Raw genomic sequence first — 21,242 nt, 5'->3', positions numbered from 1 at the left:
ACAGTCCCAGAACCAGCTGCTGGTGGGCATGCTCAGGGGCAGCGGAGTCCCAGGACCAGCTGCTAGTGGGCATGCTCAGGGGCAGCTGCTAGTGGGCATGCTCAGGGGCAGCAGAGTTCCACGACCAGCTGCTAGTGGGCATGCTCAGGGGCAGAGTCCCAGGACCAGCTGCTAGTGCGCATGCTCAGGGGCAGAGTCCCAGGGCCAGCTGCTGGTGGGCATGCTCAGGGGCAGAGTCCCAGAACCAGATGCTAGTGGGCATGCTCAGGGGCAGTGTCCCAGGACCAGCTGCTAGTGGGCATGCTCAGGGGCAGTGTCCCAGGACCAGCTGCTAATGGGCATGCTCAGGGGCCCGGAGTCCCACAACCAGCTGCTAGTCGGCATGCTCAGGGGCAGAGTCCCAGAACCAGCTCCAAGTGGGCACGCTCATGGGCAGCAGATTCCCAGGACCAGCTGTTAGTGCGCATGCTCAGGGGAGCAGAGTCCCAGAACCAGCTGCTAGTGGGCATACTCAGGGGCAGAGTCCCAGGACCAGCTGCTTCCGCGCATGCTCAGGGGCAGCAGAGTCCCAAGACCAGCTGCTAGTGGGCATGCTCAGGGGCAGAGTCCCAGGACCAGCTGCTAGTGCGCATGCTCAGGGGGCAGAGTCCCAGGACCAGCTGCTAGTGGGCATGCTCAAGGGGAGAGTCCCAGGACTGGCTGCTGGTGGGCATGCTCAGGGGCAGTAGAGTCCCAGGACCAGCCGCTAGTGGGCATGCTCAGGGGAGCAGAGTCCCAGAACCAGCTCCTAGTGAGCATGTTCAGGGGAAGCAGAGTCCCAGGACCAGCTGCTAGTGGGCACGCTCAGGGGCAGCAGAGTCCCAGGACCAGCTGCTAGTGGGCATCCTCAGGGGCAGAGTCCCAGGACCAGCTGCTAGTGCGCATGCTCAGGGGCAGAGTCCCAGGACCAGCTGCTAGTGGGCATGCTCAGGGGCAGAGTCCCAGGACCAGCTGCTAGTGGGCATGCTCAGGGGCAGAGTCCCAGAACCAGCTCCTAGTGGGCATGCTCAGGGGCAGCAGAGTCCCAGGACCAGCTGCTAGTGGGCATGCTCAGGGGTAGCAGATTCCCAGGACCAGCTGCTAGTGCGCATGCTCAGGGGAGCAGTCCCAGAACCAGCTGCTAGTGGGCATGCTCAGGGGCAGCAGAGTCCCAGGCCCAGCTGCTAGTGGGCATGCTCAGGGGCAGCAGAGTCCCAGGACCAGCTGGTAGTGGGCACGCTCAGGGGCAGCACAGTCCCAGAACCAGCTGCTAGTGGGCATGCTCAGGGGCAGCGGAGTCCCAGGACCAGCTGCTCGTGGGCATGCTCAGGGGCAGCTGCTAGTGGGCATGCTCAGGGGCAGCAGAGTTCCACGGCCAGCTGCTAGTGCGCATGCTCAGGGGCAGAGACCCAGGGCCAGCTGCTGGTGGGCATGCTCAGGGGCAGAGTCCCAGAACCAGATGCTAGGGGGCATGCTCAGGGGCAGTGTCCCAGGACCAGCTGCTAGTGGGCTTGCTCAGGGGCAGAGTGCCAGGACCAGCTGCTAGTGGGCATGCTCAGGGGCAGCTGCTAGTGGGCATGCTCAGGGGCAGCAGAGTTCCACGACCAGCTGCTAGTGGGCATGCTCAGGGGCAGAGTCCCAGGACCAGCTGCTAGTGCGTATGCTCAGGGGCAGAGTCCCAGGGCCAGCTGCTGGTGGGCATGCTCAGGGGCAGAGTCCCAGAACCAGATGCTAGTGGGCATGCTCAGGGGCAGTGTCCCAGGACCAGCTGCTAGTGGGCATGCTCAGGGGCAGAGTGCCAGGACCAGCTGCTAGTGGGCATACTCAGCGACAGAGTCCCAGAACCAGCTGCTAATGGGCATGCTCAGGGGCCCGGAGTCCCAGAACCAGCTGCTAGTCGGCATGCTCAGGGGCAGAGTCCCAGGACCAGCTGCTAGTGGGCAAGCTCAGGGGAGCACAGTCCCAGGACCAGCTGCTACTGGGCATGCTCAGGGGCAGAGTACCAGGACCAGCTGCCAGTGGGCATGCTTAGGACCAGCAGAGTCGCAGGACCAGCTGCTAGTGCGCATGCTCAGGGGCAGAGTCCCAGAACCAGCTCCAAGTGGGCACGCTCATGGGCATCAGATTCCCAGGACCAGCTGCTAGTGCGCATGCTCAGGGGAGCAGAGTCCCAGAACCAGCTGCTAGTGGGCATACTCAGGGGCAGAGTCCCAGGACCAGCTGCTTCCGCGCATGCTCAGGGGCAGCAGAGTCCCAAGACCAGCTGCTAGTGGGCATGCTCAGGGGCAGATTCCCAGGACCAGCTGCTAGTGGGCATGCTCAGGGGGCAGAGTCCCAGGACTAGCTGCTAGTGGGCATGCTCAGGACCAGCAGAGTCCCAGGACCAGCTGCTAGTGGGCATGCTTAGGACCAGCAGAGTCCCAGGAGCAGCTGCTAGTGCGCATGCTCAGGGGCAGAGTCCCAGAACCAGCTCCAAGTGGGCACGCTCATGGGCAGCAGATTCCCAGGACCAGCTGCTAGTGCGCATGCTCAGGGGAGCAGAGTCCCAGAACCAGCTGCTCGTGGGCATACTCAGGGGCAGAGTCCGAGGACCAGCTGCTACCGCGCATGCTCAGGGGCAGCAGAGTCCCAAGACCAGCTGCTAGTGGGCATGCTCAGGGGCAGAGTCCCAGGACCAGCTGCTAGTGGGCATGCTCAGGGGGCAGAGTCCCAGGACCAGCTGCTAGTGGGCATGCTCAGCGGCAGAGTCCCAGAACCAGCTCCTAGTGGGAATGCTCAGGGACAGCAGAGTCCCTGGACCAGCTGCTAGTGGGCATGCTCAAGGGCAGAGTCCCAGGACTGGCTGCTGGTGGGCATGCTCAGGGGCAGAGTCCCAGGACCAGCTGCTAGTGGGCATGCTCAGGGGCAGTAGAGTCCCAGGACCAGCCGCTAGTGGGCATGCTCAGGGGCCCATAGTCCCAGAACCAGCTCCTAGTGAGCATGTTCAGGGGAAGCAGAGTCCCAGGACCAGCTGCTAGTGGGCATGCTCAGGGGTAGAGTCCCAGGACCAGCTGCTAGTGGGCATGCTGAAGGGCAGAGTCCCCGGACCAGCTGCTAGTGGGCATGCTCAGGGGCAGAGTCCAAGGACCAGCTGCTATTGCGCATGCGCAGGGGCCCAGAGTCCCAGAACCAGCTGCTAGTGGGCATGTTCAGGGGCAGCAGAGACCCAGGACCAGCTGCTAGTGGGCATGCTCAGGGGCAGAGTCCCAGGACCAGCTGCTAGTGGGCATGCTCAGGGGCAGAGTCCCAGGACCAGCTGCTAGTGCGCAAGCTCAGGGGCAGAGTCCCAGGACCAGCCGCTAGTGCGCATGCTCAGGGGCAGCAGATTCCCAGGACCAGCTGCTAGTGCGCATGCTGAGGTGCAGCACTGTCCCAGAACCAGCTGCTAGTGGGCATGCTCAGGGGCAGCGGAGTCCCAGGACCAGCTGCTAGTGGGCATGCTCAGGGGCAGCTGCTAGTGGGCATGCTCAGGGGCAGCAGAATTCCACGACCAGCTGCTAGTGGGCATGCTCAGGGGCAGCTGCTAGTGGGCATGCTCAGGGGCAGCAGAGTTCCACGACCAGCTGCTAGTGGGCATGCTCAGGGGCAGAGTCCCAGGGCCAGCTGCTGGTGGGCATGCTCAGGGGCAGAGTCCCAGAACCAGATGCTAGTGGGCATGCTCAGGGGCAGTGTCCCAGGACCAGCTGCTAGTGGGCATGCTCAGGGGCAGAGTGCCAGGACCAGCTGCTAGTGGGCATACTCAGGGGCAGAGTCCCAGAACCAGCTGCTAATGGGCATGCTCAGGGGCCCGGAGTCCCAGGACCAGCTGCTAGTCGGCATGCTCAGGGGCAGAGTCCCAGGACCAGCTGCTAGTGGGCAAGCTCAGGGGAGCACAGTCCCAGGACCAGCTGCTACTGGGCATGCTCAGGGGCAGAGTACCAGGACCAGCTGCTAGTGGGCATGCTTAGGACCAGCAGAGTCCCAGGACCAGCTGCTAGTGCGCATGCTCTGGGGCAGAGTCCCAGAACCAGCTCCAAGTGGGCACGCTCATGGGCAGCAGATTCCCAGGACCAGCTGCTAGTGCGCATGCACAGGGGAGCAGATTCCCAGGACCAGCTGCTTCCGCGCATGGTCAGGGGCAGCAGAGTCCCAAGACCAGCTGCTAGTGGGCATGCTCAGGGGCAGAGTCCCAGGACCAGCTGCTAGTGGGCATGCTCAGGGGGCAGAGTCCCAGGACCAGCTGCTAGTGGGCATGCTCAAGGGGAGAGTCCCAGGACTGGCTGCTGGTGGGCATGCTCAGGGGCAGAGTCCCAGGACTGGCTGCTGGTGCACATGCTCAGGGGAACAGAGTCCCAGAAACAGCTGCTAGTGAGCATGTTCAGGGGAAGCAGAGTCCCAGGACCAGCTGCTAGTGGGCACGCTCAGGGGCAGCAGAGTCCCAGGACCAGCTGCTAGTGGGCATCCTCAGGGGCAGAGTCCCAGGACCAGCTGCTAGTGGGCATGCTCAGGGGCAGCAGAGTCCCAAGACCAGCTGCTAGTGGGCATGCTCAGGGGTAGCAGATTCCAACGACCAGCTGCTAGTGCGCATGCTCAGGGGCAGAGTCCCAGAACCAGCTCCTAGTGGGCATGCTCAGGGGCAGAGTCCCAGGACCAGCTGCTAGTGGGCATGCTCAGGGGGCAGAGTCCCAGGACCAGCTGCTAGTGGGCATGCTCAGCGGCAGAGTCCCAGAACCAGCTCCTAGTGGGAATGCTCAGGGACAGCAGAGTCCCTGGACCAGCTGCTAGTGGGCATGCTCAAGGGCAGAGTCCCAGGACTGGCTGCTGGTGGGCATGCTCAGGGGCAGAGTCCCAGGACCAGCTGCTAGTGGGCATGCTCAGGGGCAGTAGAGTCCCAGGACCAGCCGCTAGTGGGCATGCTCAGGGGCCCATAGTCCCAGAACCAGCTCCTAGTGAGCATGTTCAGGGGAAGCAGAGTCCCAGGACCAGCTGCTAGTGGGCATGCTCAGGGGTAGAGTCCCAGGACCAGCTGCTAGTGGGCATGCTGAAGGGCAGAGTCCCCGGACCAGCTGCTAGTGGGCATGCTCAGGGGCAGAGTCCAAGGACCAGCTGCTATTGCGCATGCGCAGGGGCCCAGAGTCCCAGAACCAGCTGCTAGTGGGCATGTTCAGGGGCAGCAGAGACCCAGGACCAGCTGCTAGTGGGCATGCTCAGGGGCAGAGTCCCAGGACCAGCCGCTAGTGCGCATGCTCAGGGGCAGCAGATTCCCAGGACCAGCTGCTAGTGCGCATGCTGAGGTGCAGCAGAGTCCCAGGACCAGCTTCTAGTGGGCATGCTCAGGGGCAGAGTCCCAGAACCAGCTCCTAGTGGGCATGCTCAGGGGCAGCACAGTCCCAGAACCAGCTGCTAGTGGGCATGCTCAGGGGCAGCGGAGTCCCAGGACCAGCTGCTAGTGGGCATGCTCAGGGGCAGCTGCTAGTGGGCATGCTCAGGGGCAGCAGAATTCCACGACCAGCTGCTAGTGGGCATGCTCAGGGGCAGCTGCTAGTGGGCATGCTCAGGGGCAGCAGAGTTCCACGACCAGCTGCTAGTGGGCATGCTCAGGGGCAGAGTCCCAGGGCCAGCTGCTGGTGGGCATGCTCAGGGGCAGAGTCCCAGAACCAGATGCTAGTGGGCATGCTCAGGGGCAGTGTCCCAGGACCAGCTGCTAGTGGGCATGCTCAGGGGCAGAGTGCCAGGACCAGCTGCTAGTGGGCATACTCAGGGGCAGAGTCCCAGAACCAGCTGCTAATGGGCATGCTCAGGGGCCCGGAGTCCCAGGACCAGCTGCTAGTCGGCATGCTCAGGGGCAGAGTCCCAGGACCAGCTGCTAGTGGGCAAGCTCAGGGGAGCACAGTCCCAGGACCAGCTGCTACTGGGCATGCTCAGGGGCAGAGTACCAGGACCAGCTGCTAGTGGGCATGCTTAGGACCAGCAGAGTCCCAGGACCAGCTGCTAGTGCGCATGCTCTGGGGCAGAGTCCCAGAACCAGCTCCAAGTGGGCACGCTCATGGGCAGCAGATTCCCAGGACCAGCTGCTAGTGCGCATGCACAGGGGAGCAGATTCCCAGGACCAGCTGCTTCCGCGCATGGTCAGGGGCAGCAGAGTCCCAAGACCAGCTGCTAGTGGGCATGCTCAGGGGCAGAGTCCCAGGACCAGCTGCTAGTGGGCATGCTCAGGGGGCAGAGTCCCAGGACCAGCTGCTAGTGGGCATGCTCAAGGGGAGAGTCCCAGGACTGGCTGCTGGTGGGCATGCTCAGGGGCAGAGTCCCAGGACTGGCTGCTGGTGCACATGCTCAGGGGAACAGAGTCCCAGAAACAGCTGCTAGTGAGCATGTTCAGGGGAAGCAGAGTCCCAGGACCAGCTGCTAGTGGGCACGCTCAGGGGCAGCAGAGTCCCAGGACCAGCTGCTAGTGGGCATCCTCAGGGGCAGAGTCCCAGGACCAGCTGCTAGTGGGCATGCTCAGGGGCAGCAGAGTCCCAGGACCAGCTGCTAGTGGGCATGCTCAGGGGTAGCAGATTCCAACGACCAGCTGCTAGTGCGCATGCTCAGGGGCAGAGTCCCAGAACCAGCTCCTAGTGGGCATGCTCAGGGGCAGCAGATTCCAACGACCTGCTGCTAGTGCGCATGCTCAGGGGAGCAGTGTCCCAGAAACAGCTCCTAGTGGGCATGCTCAGGGGCAGCAGAGTCCCAGGACCAGCTGCGAGTGGGCATGCTCAGGGGCAGCAGAGTCCCAGGACCAGCTGCTAGTGGGCACGCTCAGGGGCAGCGGAGTCCCAGGACCAGCTGCTAATGGGCATGCTCAGGGGCAGCTGCTAGTGGGCATGCTCAGGGGCAGCAGAGTTCCACGACCAGCTGCTAGTGCGCATGCTCAGGGGCAGAGACCCAGGGCCAGCTGCTGGTGGGCATGCTCAGGGGCAGAGTCCCAGAACCAGATGCTAGGGGGCATGCTCAGGGGCAGTGTCGCAGGACCAGCTGCTAGTGGGCTTGCTCAGGGGCAGAGTGCCAGGACCAGCTGCTAGTGGGCATACTCAGGGGCAGAGTCCCAGAACCAGCTGCTAGGGGGCATGCTCAGGGGCCCAGAGTCCCAGGACCAGCTGCTAATGGGCATGCTCAGGGGCCCGGAGTCCCAGGACCAGCTGCTAGTCGGCATGCTCAGGGGCAGAGTCCCAGGACCAGCTGCTGGTGGGCATGCTCAAGGGTAGCAGAGTCCCAGGACCAGCTGCTAGTGCGCATGCTCAGGGGAGCAGAGTCCCAGGACCAGCTGCGAGTGGGCAAGCTCAGGGGAGCACAGTCCCAGGACCAGCTGCTACTGGGCATGCTCAGGGGCAGAGTACCAGGACTAGCTGCTAGTTGGCATGCTCAGGACCAGCAGAGTCCCAGGACCAGCTGCTAGTGGGCATGCTTAGGACCAGCAGAGTCCCAGGACCAGCTGCTAGTGCGCATGCTCAGGGGCAGAGTCCCAGAACCAGCTCCAAGTGGGCACGCTCATGGGCAGCAGATTCCCAGGACCAGCTGCTAGTGCGCATGCTCAGGGGAGCAGAGTCCCAGAACCAGCTGCTAGTGGGCATACTCAGGGGCAGAGTCCCAGGACCAGCTGCTACCGCGCATGCTCAGGGGCAGCAGAGTCCCAAGACCAGCTGCTAGTGGGCATGCTCAGGACCAGCAGAGTCCCAGGACCAGCTGCTAGTGCGCAGGCTCAGGGGCAGAGTCCCAGGACCAGCTGCTAGTGGGCATGCTCAGGGGCAGAGTCCCAGGACCAGCTGCTAGTGCGCAAGCTCAGGGGCAGAGTCCCAGGACCAGCTGCTAGTGCGCATGCTGAGGTGCAGCAGAGTCCCAGGACCAGCTTCTAGTGGGCATGCTCAGGGGCAGAGTCCCAGAACCAGCTCCCAGTGGGCATGCTCAGGGGCAGAGTCCCAGAACCAGCTGCTAGTGGGCATGCTCAGGGGCAGCACAGTCCCAGAACCAGCTGCTGGTGGGCATGCTCAGGGGCAGCGGAGTCCCAGGACCAGCTGCTAGTGGGCATGCTCAGGGGCAGCTGCTAGTGGGCATGCTCAGGGGCAGCAGAGTTCCACGACCAGCTGCTAGTGGGCATGCTCAGGGGCAGAGTCCAAGGACCAGCTGCTATTGCGCATGCGCAGGGGCCCAGAGTCCCAGAACCAGCTGCTAGTGGGCATGTTCAGGGGCAGCAGAGACCCAGGACCAGCTGCTAGTGGGCATGCTCAGGGGCAGAGTCCCAGGACCAGCTGCTAGTTGGCATGCTCAGGGGCAGAGTCCCAGGACCAGCTGCTAGTGCGCAAGCTCAGGGGCAGAGTCCCAGGACCAGCCGCTAGTGCGCATGCTCAGGGGCAGCAGATTCCCAGGACCAGCTGCTAGTGCGCATGCTGAGGTGCAGCAGAGTCCCAGGACCAGCTTCTAGTGGGCATGCTCAGGGGCAGAGTCCCAGAACCAGCTCCTAGTGGGCATGCTCAGGGGCAGCACAGTCCCAGAACCAGCTGCTAGTGGGCATGCTCAGGGGCAGCGGAGTCCCAGGACCAGCTGCTAGTGGGCATGCTCAGGGGCAGCTGCTAGTGGGCATGCTCAGGGGCAGCAGAATTCCACGACCAGCTGCTAGTGGGCATGCTCAGGGGCAGCTGCTAGTGGGCATGCTCAGGGGCAGCAGAGTTCCACGACCAGCTGCTAGTGGGCATGCTCAGGGGCAGAGTCCCAGGGCCAGCTGCTGGTGGGCATGCTCAGGGGCAGAGTGCCAGGACCAGCTGCTAGTGGGCATACTCAGGGGCAGAGTCCCAGAACCAGCTGCTAATGGGCATGCTCAGGGGCCCGGAGTCCCGGGACCAGCTGCTAGTCGGCATGCTCAGGGGCAGAGTCCCAGGACCAGCTGCTAGTGGGCAAGCTCAGGGGAGCACAGTCCCAGGACCAGCTGCTACTGGGCATGCTCAGGGGCAGAGTACCAGGACCAGCTGCTAGTGGGCATGCTTAGGACCAGCAGAGTCCCAGGACCAGCTGCTAGTGCGCATGCTCTGGGGCAGAGTCCCAGAACCAGCTCCAAGTGGGCACGCTCATGGGCAGCAGATTCCCAGGACCAGCTGCTAGTGCGCATGCACAGGGGAGCAGATTCCCAGGACCAGCTGCTTCCGCGCATGGTCAGGGGCAGCAGAGTCCCAAGACCAGCTGCTAGTGGGCATGCTCAGGGGCAGAGTCCCAGGACCAGCTGCTAGTGGGCATGCTCAGGGGGCAGAGTCCCAGGACCAGCTGCTAGTGGGCATGCTCAAGGGGAGAGTCCCAGGACTGGCTGCTGGTGGGCATGCTCAGGGGCAGAGTCCCAGGACTGGCTGCTGGTGCACATGCTCAGGGGAACAGAGTCCCAGAAACAGCTGCTAGTGAGCATGTTCAGGGGAAGCAGAGTCCCAGGACCAGCTGCTAGTGGGCACGCTCAGGGGCAGCAGAGTCCCAGGACCAGCTGCTAGTGGGCATCCTCAGGGGCAGAGTCCCAGGACCAGCTGCTAGTGGGCATGCTCAGGGGCAGCAGAGTCCCAAGACCAGCTGCTAGTGGGCATGCTCAGGGGCAGCAGAGTTCCAGGCCCAGCTGCTAGTGGGCATGCTCAGGGGCAGCAGAGTCCCAGGACCAGCTGCGAGTGGGCATGCTCAGGGGCAGCAGAGTCCCAGGACCAGCTGCTAGTGGGCATGCTCAGGGGCAGCAGAGTCCCAGGACCAGCTGCTAGTGGGCACGCTCAGGGGCAGCTGCTAGTGGGCATGCTCAGGGGCAGCAGAGTCCCAGGACCAGCTGCTAATGGGCATGCTCAGGGGCAGCTGCTAGTGGGCATGCTCAGGGGCAGCAGAGTTCCACGACCAGCTGCTAGTGCGCATGCTCAGGGGCAGAGACCCAGGGCCAGCTGCTGGTGGGCATGCTCAGGGGCAGAGTCCCAGAACCAGATGCTAGGGGGCATGCTCAGGGGCAGTGTCGCAGGACCAGCTGCTAGTGGGCTTGCTCAGGGGCAGAGTGCCAGGACCAGCTGCTAGTGGGCATACTCAGGGGCAGAGTCCCAGAACCAGCTGCTAGGGGGCATGCTCAGGGGCCCAGAGTCCCAGGACCAGCTGCTAATGGGCATGCTCAGGGGCCCGGAGTCCCAGGACCAGCTGCTAGTCGGCATGCTCAGGGGCAGAGTCCCAGGACCAGCTGCTGGTGGGCATGCTCAAGGGTAGCAGAGTCCCAGGACCAGCTGCTAGTGCGCATGCTCAGGGGAGCAGAGTCCCAGGACCAGCTGCGAGTGGGCAAGCTCAGGGGAGCACAGTCCCAGGACCAGCTGCTACTGGGCATGCTCAGGGGCAGAGTACCAGGACTAGCTGATAGTTGGCATGCTCAGGACCAGCAGAGTCCCAGGACCAGCTGCTAGTGGGCATGATTAGGACCAGCAGAGTCCCAGGACCAGCTGCTAGTGCGCATGCTCAGGGGCAGAGTCCCAGAACCAGCTCCAAGTGGGCACGCTCATGGGCAGCAGATTCCCAGGACCAGCTGCTAGTGCGCATGCTCAGGGGAGCAGAGTCCCAGAACCAGCTGCTAGTGGGCATACTCAGGGGCAGAGTCCCAGGACCAGCTGCTACCCGCGCATGCTCAGGGGCAGCAGAGTCCCAAGACCAGCTGCTAGTGGGCATGCTCAGGGGCAGAGTCCCAGGACCAGCTGCTAGTGGGCATGCTCAGGGGGCAGAGTCCCAGGACCAGCTGCTAGTGGGCATGCTCAGGGGCAGTAGAGTCCAAGGACCAGCCGCTAGTGGGCATGCTCAGGGGCCCATAGTCCCAGAACCAGCTCCTAGTGAGCATGTTCAGGGGAAGCAGAGTCCCAGGACCAGCTGCTAGTGGGCATGTCCAGGAGCCCAGAGTCCCAGGTCCAGCTGCTAGTGGGCATTCTCAGGGGTAGAGTCCCAGGACCAGCTGCTACTGGGCATGCTGAAGGGCAGAGTCCCCGGACCAGCTGCTAGTGGGCATGCTCAGGGGCAGAGTCCAAGGACCAGCTGCTAGTCCGCATGCGCAGGGGCCCAGAGTCCCAGAACCAGCTGCTAGTGGGCATGCTCAGGGGCAGCAGAGACGCAGGACCAGCTGCTAGTGGGCATGCTCAGGGCCCAGAGTCCCAGGACCAGCTGCTAGTGGGCATGCTCAGGGGCAGAGTCCCAGGACTGGCTGCTGGTGGGCATGCTCAGGGGCAGAGTCCCAGGACCAGCTGCTAGTGGGCATGCTCAGGGGCAGCAGAGTCCCAGGACCAGCTGCTAGTGGGCATGCACAGGGGCCCATAGTCCCAGGACCAGCTGCTAGTGCACATGCTCAGGGGAGCAGAGTCCCAGAACCAGCTCCTAGTGAGCATGTTCAGGGGAAGCAGAGTCCCAGGACCAGCTGCTAGTGGGCATGCTCAGGGGCAGCAGAGTCCCAGGACCAGCTGCTAGTGGGCATGCTCAGGGGCAGAGTCCCAGGACCAGCTGCTAGTCGACATGTCCAGGGGCCCAGAGTCCCAGGTCCAGCTGCTTGTGCGCATGCTAAAGGGAGCAGAGTCCCAGAACCAGCTGCTGGTGGGCATGCTCAAGGGCAGCAGAGTCCCAGGACCAGCTGCTAGTGGGCATGCTCAGGGGAGCAGAGTCCCAGGACCAGCTGCTAGTGGGCATGCTCAGGGGCAGCAGAGTCCCAGGACCAGCTGCTAGTGGGCATGCTCAGGGGAGCAGAGTCCCAGAACCAGCTCCAAGTGGGCACGCTCATGGGCAGCAGATTCCCAGGACCAGCTGCCAGTGCGCATGCTCAGGGGAGCAGAGTCCCAGGACCAGCTGCTAGTGGGCATACTCTGGGGCAGAGTCCCAGGACCAGCTGCTTCCGCGCATGGTCAGGGGCAGCAGAGTCCCAAGACCAGCTGCTAGTGGGCATGCTCAGGGGCAGAGTCCCAGGACCAGCTGCTAGTGGGCATGCTCAGGGGGCAGAGTCCCAGGACCAGCTGCTAGTGGGCATGCTCAGCGGCAGAGTCCCAGAACCAGCTCCTAGTGGGAATGCTCAGGGACAGCAGAGTCCCAGGACTGGCTGCTGGTGGGCATGCTCAGGGGCAGAGTCCCAGGACTGGCTGCTAGTGCACATGCTCAGGGGCAGAGTCCCAGGACCAGCTGCTCGTGCGCATGCGCAGGGGCAGAGTCCCAGGACCAGCTGCTAGTGGGCATGCTCAGGGGCAGAGTCCCAGAACCAGCTCCTAGTGGGCATGCTCAGGGGCAGCAGAGTCCCAGGACCAGCTGCTAGTGGGCATGCTCAGGGGTAGCAGATTCCAACGACCAGCTGCTAGTGCGCATGCTCAGGGGCAGCAGAGTCCCAGGACCAGCTGCGAGTGGGAATGCTCAGGGGCAGCAGAGTTCCAGGATCAGCTACTGGTGGGCATGCTCAGGGGCAGCAGAGTCCCAGGACCAGCTGCTAGTGGGCACGCTCAGGGGCAGCACAGTCCCAGAACCAGCTGCTCGTGGGCATGCTCAGGGGCAGCAGAGTTCCAGGATCAGCTACTGGTGGGCATGCTCAGGGGCAGAGTCCCAGAACCAGATGCTAGGGGGCATGCTCAGGGGCAGCAGAGTTCCACGACCAGCTGCTAGTGGGCATGCTCAGGGGCAGAGTCCCAGAACCAGATGCTAGGGGGCATGCTCAGGGGAAGTGTCGCAGGACCAGCTGCTAGTGGGCTTGCTCAGGGGCAGAGTGCCAGGACCAGCTGTTAGTGGGCATACTCAGGGGCAGAGTCCCAGAACCAGTTGCTAGGGGGCATGCTCAGGGGCCCGGAGTCCCAGGACCAGCTGCTAGTCGGCATGCTCAGGGGCAGAGTCCCAGGACCAGCTGCTGGTGGGCATGCTCAAGGGTAGCAGAGTCCCAGGACCAGCTGCTAGTGCGCATGCTCAGGGGAGCAGAGTCCCAGGACCAGCTGCGAGTGGGCAAGCTCAGGGGAGCACAGTCCCAGGACCAGCTGCTACTGGGCATGCTCAGGGGCAGAGTACCAGGACTAGCTGCAAGTGGGCACGCTCAGGGGTAGCAGATTCCCAGGACCAGCTGCTAGTGCGCATGCTCAGGGGAGCAGAGTCCCAGAACCAGCTGCTAGTGGGCATACTCAGAGGCAGAGTCCCAGGACCAGCTGCTACCGCGCATGCTCAGGGGCAGCAGAGTCCCAGGACCAGCTGCTAGTGGGCATGCTCAGGGGCAGATTCCCAGGACCAGCTGCTCGTGGGCATGCTCAGGGGGCAGAGTCCCAGGACCAGCTGCTAGTGGGCATGCTCAGCGGCAGAGTCCCAGAACCAGCTCCTAGTGGGAATGCTCAGGGACAGCAGAGTCCCTGGACCAGCTGCTAGTGGGCATGCTCAAGGGCAGAGTCCCAGGACTGGCTGCTGGTGCACATGCTCAGGGGCCCATAGTCCCAGAACCAGCTCCTAGTGAGCATGTTCAGGGGAAGCAGAGTCCCAGGACCAGCTGCTAGTGGGCATGTCCAGGAGCCCAGAGTCCCAGGTCCAGCTGCTAGTGGGCATGCTCAGGGGTAGAGTCCCAGGACCAGCTGCTAGTGGGCATGCTGAAGGGCAGAGTCCCCGGACCAGCTGCTAGTGGGCATGCTCAGGGGCAGAGTCCAAGGACCAGCTGCTAGTCTGCATGCGCAGGGGCCCAGAGTCCCAGAACCAGCTGCTAGTGGGCATGCTCAGGGGCAGCAGAGACGCAGGACCAGCTGCTAGTGGGCATGCTCAGGGGCAGAGTCCCAGGACTGGCTGCTGGTGGGCATGCTCAGGGGCAGAGTCCCAGGACCAGCTGCTAGTGGGCATGCTCAGGGGCAGCAGAGTCCCAGGACCAGCTGCTAGTGGGCAGGCACAGGGGCCCATAGTCCCAGGACCAGCTGCTAGTGCACATGCTCAGGGGAGCAGAGTCCCAGAACCAGCTCCTAGTGAGCATGTTCAGGGGAAGCAGAGTCCCAGGACCAGCTGCTAGTGGGCATGCTCAGGGGCAGCAGAGTCCCAGGACCAGCTGCTAGTGGGCATGCTCAGGGGCAGAGTCCCAGGACCAGCTGCTAGTCGACATGTCCAGGGGCCCAGAGTCCCAGGTCCAGCTGCTTGTGCGCATGCTAAAGGGAGCAGAGTCCCAGAACCAGCTGCTGGTGGGCATGCTCAAGGGAAGCAGAGTCCCAGGACCAGCTGCAAGTGGGCATGCTCAGGGGCCCAGAGTCCCAGAACCAGCTGCTAGTGGGCATGCTCAGGGCCCAGAGTCCCAGGACCAGCTGCTAGTGGGCATGCTCAGGGGCAGAGTCCCAGGACCAGCTGCTGGTGGGCATGCTCAGGGGCAGCAGGGACCCAGGACCAGCTGCTAGTGGGCATGCTCAGGGGCAGACTCCCAGGACCAGCTGCTGGTGGGCATGCTCAGGGGCAGAGTCCCAGGACCAGCTGCTGGTGGGCATGCTCAGGGGCAGAATCCCAGGACCAGCTGCTAGTGGGCATGCTCAGGGGCAGCAGAGTCCCAGGAGCAGCTGCTAGTGGGCATGCTCAGGGGTAGCAGAGTCTCAGGACCAGCTGCTAGTGGGCATGCTCAGGGGCAGAGTCCCAGGACCAGCTGCAAGTGGGCATGCTCAGGGGCAGAGTCCCAGGACCAGCTGCTAGTGGGCATGCTCAGCGGCAGAGTCCCAGAACCAGCTCCTAGTGGGCATGCTCAGGGACAGCAGAGTCCCTGGACCAGCTGCTAGTGGGCATGCTCAAGGGCAGAGTCCCAGGACTGGCTGCTGGTGCACATGCTCAGGGGAGCAGAGTCCCAGGAGCAGCTGCTAGTGGGCACGCTCAGGGGCAGCACAGTCCCAGAACCAGCTGCTCGTGGGCATGCTCCGGGGCAGCGGAGTCCCAGGACCAGCTGCTAATGGGCATGCTCAGGGGCAGCAGAGTTCCACGACCAGCTGCTAGTGGGCATGCTCAGGGGCAGAGTCCCAGAACCAGATGCTAGGGGGCATGCTCAGGGGAAGTGTCGCAGGACCAGCTGCTAGTGGGCTTGCTCAGGGGCAGAGTGCCAGGACCAGCTGTTAGTGGGCATACTCAGGGGCAGAGTCCCAGAACCAGTTGCTAGGGGGCATGCTCAGGGGCCCGGAGTCCCAGGACCAGCTGCTAGTCGGCATGCTCAGGGGCAGAGTCCCAGGACCAGCTGCTGGTGGGCATGCTCAAGGGTAGCAGAGTCCCAGGACCAGCTGCTAGTGCGCATGCTCAGGGGAGCAGAGTCCCAGGACCAGCTGCGAGTGGGCAAGCTCAGGGGAGCACAGTCCCAGGACCAGCTGCTACTGGGCATGCTCAGGGGCAGAGTACCAGGACTAGCTGCAAGTGGGCACGCTCAGGGGCAGCAGATTCCCAGGACCAGCTGCTAGTGCGCATGCTCAGGGGAGCAGAGTCCCAGAACCAGCTGCTAGTGGGCATACTCAGAGGCAGAGTCCCAGGACCAGCTGCTACCGCGCATGCTCAGGGGCAGAGTCCCAGAACCAGCTGCTCGTGGGCATGCTCAGGGGGCAGAGTCCCAGGACCAGCTGCTAGTGGGCATGCTCAGCGGCAGAGTCCCAGAACCAGCTCCTAGTGGGAATGCTCAGGGACAGCAGAGTCCCTGGACCAGCTGCTAGTGGGCATGCTCAAGGGCAGAGTCCCAGGACTGGCTGCTGGTGCACATGCTCAGGGGCCCATAGTCCCAGAACCAGCTCCTAGTGAGCATGTTCAGGGGAAGCAGAGTCCCAGGACCAGCTGCTAGTGGGCATGTCCAGGAGCCCAGAGTCCCAGGTCCAGCTGCTAGTGGGCATGCTCAGGGGTAGAGTCCCAGGACCAGCTGCTAGTGGGCATGCTGAAGGGCAGAGTCCCCGGACCAGCTGCTAGTGGGCATGCTCAGGGGCAGAGTCCAAGGACCAGCTGCTAGTCTGCATGCGCAGGGGCCCAGAGTCCCAGAACCAGCTGCTAGTGGGCATGCTCAGGGGCAGCAGAGACGCAGGACCAGCTGCTAGTGGGCATGCTCAGGGGCAGAGTCCCAGGACTGGCTGCTGGTGGGCATGCTCAGGGGCAGAGTCCCAGGACCAGCTGCTAGTGGGCATGCTCAGGGGCAGCAGAGTCCCAGGACCAGCTGCTAGTGGGCAGGCACAGGGGCCCATAGTCCCAGGACCAGCTGCTAGTGCACATGCTCAGGGGAGCAGAGTCCCAGAACCAGCTCCTAGTGAGCATGTTCAGGGGAAGCAGAGTCCCAGGACCAGCTGCTAGTGGGCATGCTCAGGGGCAGCAGAGTCCCAGGACCAGCTGCTAGTGGGCATGCTCAGGGGCAGAGTCCCAGGACCAGCTGCTAGTCGACATGTCCAGGGGCCCAGAGTCCCAGGTCCAGCTGCTTGTGCGCATGCTAAAGGGAGCAGAGTCCCAGAACCAGCTGCTGGTGGGCATGCTCAAGGGAAGCAGAGTCCCAGGACCAGCTGCAAGTGGGCATGCTCAGGGGCCCAGAGTCCCAGAACCAGCTGCTAGTGGGCATGCTCAGGGCCCAGAGTCCCAGGACCAGCTGCTAGTGGGCATGCTCAGGGGCAGAGTCCCAGGACCAGCTGCTGGTGGGCATGCTCAGGGGCAGCAGGGACCCAGGACCAGCTGCTAGTGGGCATGCTCAGGGGCAGACTCCCAGGACCAGCTGCTGGTGGGCATGCTCAGGGGCAGAGTCCCAGGACCAGCTGCTGGTGGGCATGCTCAGGGGCAGAATCCCAGGACCAGCTGCTAGTGGGCATGCTCAGGGGCAGCAGAGTCCCAGGAGCAGCTGCTAGTGGGCATGCTCAGGGGTAGCAGAGTCTCAGGACCAGCTGCTAGTGGGCATGCTCAGGGGCAGAGTCCCAGGACCAGCTGCAAGTGGGCATGCTCAGGGGCAGAGTCCCAGGACCAGCTGCTAGTGCGCATGCTCAGGGGCAGAGTCCGAGGACCAGCTGCTAGTGGGCATGCTCAGGGGTAGCAGAGTCCCAGGACCAGCTGCTAGTGAGCATGTTCAGGGGAAGCAGAGTCCCAGGACCAGCTGCTAGTGGGCACGCTCAGGGGAGCAGAGTCCCAGAACCAGCTGCTCGTGGGCATCCTCAGGGGCAGAGTCCCAGGACCAGCTGCTAGTGGGCATGCTCAAGGGAAGCAGAGTCCCAGGACCAGCTGCTAGTGGGCATGTCCAGGAGCCCAGAGTCCCAGGTCCAGCTGCTAGTGGGCATGCTCAGGGGTAGAGTCCCAGGACCAGCTGCTAGTGGGCATGCTGAAGGGCAGAGTCCCCGGACCAGCTGCTAGTGGGCATGCTCAGGGGCAGAGTCCAAGGACCAGCTGCTAGTGCGCATGCGCAGGGGCCCAGAACCAGCTGCTAGTGGGCATGCTCAGGGGCAGCAGAGACCCAGGACCAGCTGCTAGTGGGCATGCTCAGGGGCAGAGTCCCAGGACCAACTGCTGGTGGGCATGCTCAGGGGCAGAATCCCAGGACCAGCTGCTAGTGGGCATGCTCGTGGGGCAGCAGAGTCCCAGGAGCAGCTGCTAGTGGGCATGCTCAGGGGTAGCAGAGTCTCAGGACCAGCTGCTAGTGGGCATGCTCAGGGGCAGAGTCCCAGGACCAGCTGCAAGTGGGCATGCTCAGGGGCAGAGTCCCAGGACCAGCTGCTAGTGCGCATGCTCAGGGGCAGAGTCCGAGGACCAGCTGCTAGTGGGCATGCTCAGGGGTAGCAGAGTCCCAGGACCAGCTGCTAGTGGGCATGCTCAGGGGCAGCAGAGTCCCAGGACCAGCTGCTAGTGGGCATGCTCAGGGGCAGAGTCCCAGAACCAGCTGCTAGTGGGCATGCTCAGGGGCAGAGTCCCAGGACCAGCTGCTGGTGGGCATGCTCAGGGGCAGAGTCCCAGGACCAGCTGCTGGTGGGCATGCTCAGGGGCAGAATCCCAGGACCAGCTGCTAGTGGGCATGCTCAGGGGCAGCAGAGTCCCAGGAGCAGCTGCTAGTGGGCATGCTCAGGGGTAGCAGAGTCTCAGGACCAGCTGCTAGTGGGCATGCTCAGGGGCAGAGTCCCAGGACCAGCTGCAAGTGGGCATGCTCAGGGGCAGAGTCCCAGGACCAGCTGCTAGTGCGCATGCTCAGGGGCAGAGTCCGAGGACCAGCTGCTAGTGGGCATGCTCAGGGGTAGCAGAGTCCCAGGACCAGCTGCTAGTGAGCATGTTCAGGGGAAGCAGAGTCCCAGGACCAGCTGCTAGTGGGCACGCTCAGGGGAGCAGAGTCCCAGAACCAGCTGCTCGTGGGCATCCTCAGGGGCAGAGTCCCAGGACCAGCTGCTAGTGGGCATGCTCAAGGGAAGCAGAGTCCCAGGACCAGCTGCTAGTGGGCATGTCCAGGAGCCCAGAGTCCCAGGTCCAGCTGCTAGTGGGCATGCTCAGGGGTAGAGTCCCAGGACCAGCTGCTAGTGGGCATGCTGAAGGGCAGAGTCCCCGGACCAGCTGCTAGTGGGCATGCTCAGGGGCAGAGTCCAAGGACCAGCTGCTAGTGCGCATGCGCAGGGGCCCAGAACCAGCTGCTAGTGGGCATGCTCAGGGGCAGCAGAGACCCAGGACCAGCTGCTAGTGGGCATGCTCAGGGGCAGAGTCCCAGGACCAACTGCTGGTGGGCATGCTCAGGGGCAGAATCCCAGGACCAGCTGCTAGTGGGCATGCTCGTGGGGCAGCAGAGTCCCAGGAGCAGCTGCTAGTGGGCATGCTCAGGGGTAGCAGAGTCTCAGGACCAGCTGCTAGTGGGCATGCTCAGGGGCAGAGTCCCAGGACCAGCTGCAAGTGGGCATGCTCAGGGGCAGAGTCCCAGGACCAGCTGCTAGTGCGCATGCTCAGGGGCAGAGTCCGAGGACCAGCTGCTAGTGGGCATGCTCAGGGGTAGCAGAGTCCCAGGACCAGCTGCTAGTGGGCATGCTCAGGGGCAGCAGAGTCCCAGGACCAGCTGCTAGTGGGCATGCTCAGGGGCAGAGTCCCAGAACCAGCTGCTAGTGGGCATGCTCAGGGGCAGAGTCCCAGGACCAGCTGCTAGTGGGCATGCTCAGGGGCAGAGTCCCAGGACCAGCTGCTAGTGCGCATGCACAGGGGCAGCGGAGTCCCTGGACCAGCTGCTAGTGCGCATGCTCAGGGGCAGCGGAGTGCCAGGACCAGCTGCTAGTGGGCATGCTCAGGGGCAGCAGAGTCCCAGGACCAGCTGCTAGCGGTCATGCTCAGGGGCAGGAGAGTCCCAGAAACAGCTGCGAGTGGGCATGCTCTGGGGCAGCGGAGTCCCAGGACCAGCTGCTAGCGGGCATGCTCAGGGGCAGGAGAGTCCCAGAAACAGCTGCTAGTGGGCATGCTCAGGGACCCAGAGTCCCAGGACCAGCTGCAAGTGGGCATGCTCAGGGGCAGAGTCCCAGGACCAGCTGCTAGTTGGCATGCTCAGGGGCAGAGTCCCAGGACCAGCGGCTTGTGCGCATGTTCAGTGGCAGAGTCCCAGTACCAGCTGCTAGTGGGCATGCTCAGGGGCAGAGTCCCAGGACTGGCTGCTGGTGGGCATGCTCAGGGGCAGAGTCCCAGGACCAGCTGCTAGTGGGCATGCTCTGGGGCAGCAGAGTCCCAGGACCTGCTGCTAGTGGACATGCTCAGGGGCAGAGTCCCCGGACCAGCTGCTAGTGGGCATGTTCAAGGGAAGCAGAGTCCCAGGACCAACTGCTAGTGGGCATGCTCAGGGGCCCAGAGTCCCAGAACCAGCTGCTAGTGGGCATGCTCAGGGGCACAGAGTCCCAGGACCAGCTGCTCGTGGGCATGCTCAGGGGCTGCAGAGTCCCAGGACCAGCTGCTAGTGGGCATGCTCAGGGGTAGAGTCCCAGGACCAGCTGCTAGTGGGCATGCTCAGGGGCAGAGTCCCAGGTCCAGCTGCTAGTGGGCATGCTCAGGGGCAGAGTCCCAGAACCAGCTGCTAGTGGGCATGCTCAGGGGCAGAGTCCCAGAACCAGCTGCTAGTGGGCATGCTCAGGGGCAGCGGAGTCCCAGGACCAGCTGCTAGTGGGCATGCTCAGGGGCAGAGTCCCAGGCCCAGCTGCTAGTGCGCATGCTCGGGGGCGACACACTGCGTTAACGCTTGAAGAGTCGGAATTACCGGCGGAAAGCGAGTTTTCTCAGTTAGACGGACGAGTGGAGAGGGACGGGGAAATAAATTACGGTAAACACAAACCTGGGAGTTTTCGGGTCCCGGAAAGCAAACGGAGCGGATTCAGTCTCGCGGAGAGGGTTCGAGTTCCTCAGACACACGTTACCAGGACCGGCGGCCCCGCGTACGTCATCGTCCCATAAACATGTGACGCGGGTCCACAACCTGATTGACGGGAGCTCCGACCAATAGGGAGCGAGTGGGCGGCGGGTTCTCCAATCAATCGTGGAGCCCGAGTGGCGGGGCTAGCGGCAAAACAGTGGGCGGAGCTGGAGGAGCGAACGGGCGGTGGGTCCTCCAACCAATCGGGGAGCCCGAGGGGCGGGACTAGCGGCAACCAGTGGGCAGGGCTGGAGGAGCGAGCCGGCGGCGGGTCCTCCAACCAATCGGGGAGCCCGAGGGGCGGGACTGGCGGCACCCAGTGGGCGGGGCTGGCGGCACCCAGTGGGCGGGGCTGGAGGAGCGAGCCGGCGGCGGGTCCTCCAACCAATCGGGGAGCCCGAGGGGCGGGACTATCGCCGGCTGATTGTCTGATCCGCAGGGCAGCGAGTTTCTCCAGTCCCTTGTTCAGGGTCCGGGGCCAGGGGAGGCTGTGGGCCTTTATTCCCCGCATTGGACACAAGGCTCTTTGTCTCACAACACACTGGCTCAGGTTTTAATACAGACTTTTTAAATTCATCAATAAAAGCAGATAAACTTCGTGGAACAAAATATTTAATATTTCGGAGTAAAAAAATTGTTATTTTCCTCTGTGGAATTTGTTAGTGTCAGACAATAACAACAACTTGTATTTATAGAACGTATTTAATGTAGTAAAATGTCCCAACACGCTTCACGGGAGCGTTATAAAACAAAATTTGACACCGGGTAGAAACCAAGCATATTCCCATAAGGAGGAAAGATGGGGCGTCCAAAGCTCGAGCTCCCGATGACAAAGGATATCGAGGTTAGAATAAAACAGAAAAAGGAGGTTTACTACAAATGTCAG

General features: G+C 63.3%; 1 protein-coding gene across 1 annotated transcript in view; it reads right to left on the bottom strand.

Annotated features, from left to right (window-relative positions):
• The window catches only part of LOC147093065 (uncharacterized), a 46,612-nt gene extending 26,239 nt beyond the window's left edge, over nucleotides 1-20,373 (bottom strand). The window contains exon 1 of the mRNA XM_085974252.1: nucleotides 20,279-20,373. The gene's annotated coding sequence lies outside the window, so the exon portion shown is untranslated. The remainder of the gene's footprint in view (nucleotides 1-20,278) is intronic.
• Between the last annotated feature and the right edge of the window lie 869 nt (nucleotides 20,374-21,242).

Source organism: Somniosus microcephalus, unplaced genomic scaffold (genome assembly GCF_052327205.1).
Source record: "Somniosus microcephalus isolate GS21.2 unplaced genomic scaffold, FLI_Smic_1.0 unresolved_chr1, whole genome shotgun sequence".
In the NCBI taxonomy this organism is placed as follows: Eukaryota; Metazoa; Chordata; class Chondrichthyes; order Squaliformes; family Somniosidae; genus Somniosus; species Somniosus microcephalus.
Note: the sequence above shows the minus strand (reverse complement) of the source record. Positions and strands in the feature narration are given on the sequence as shown.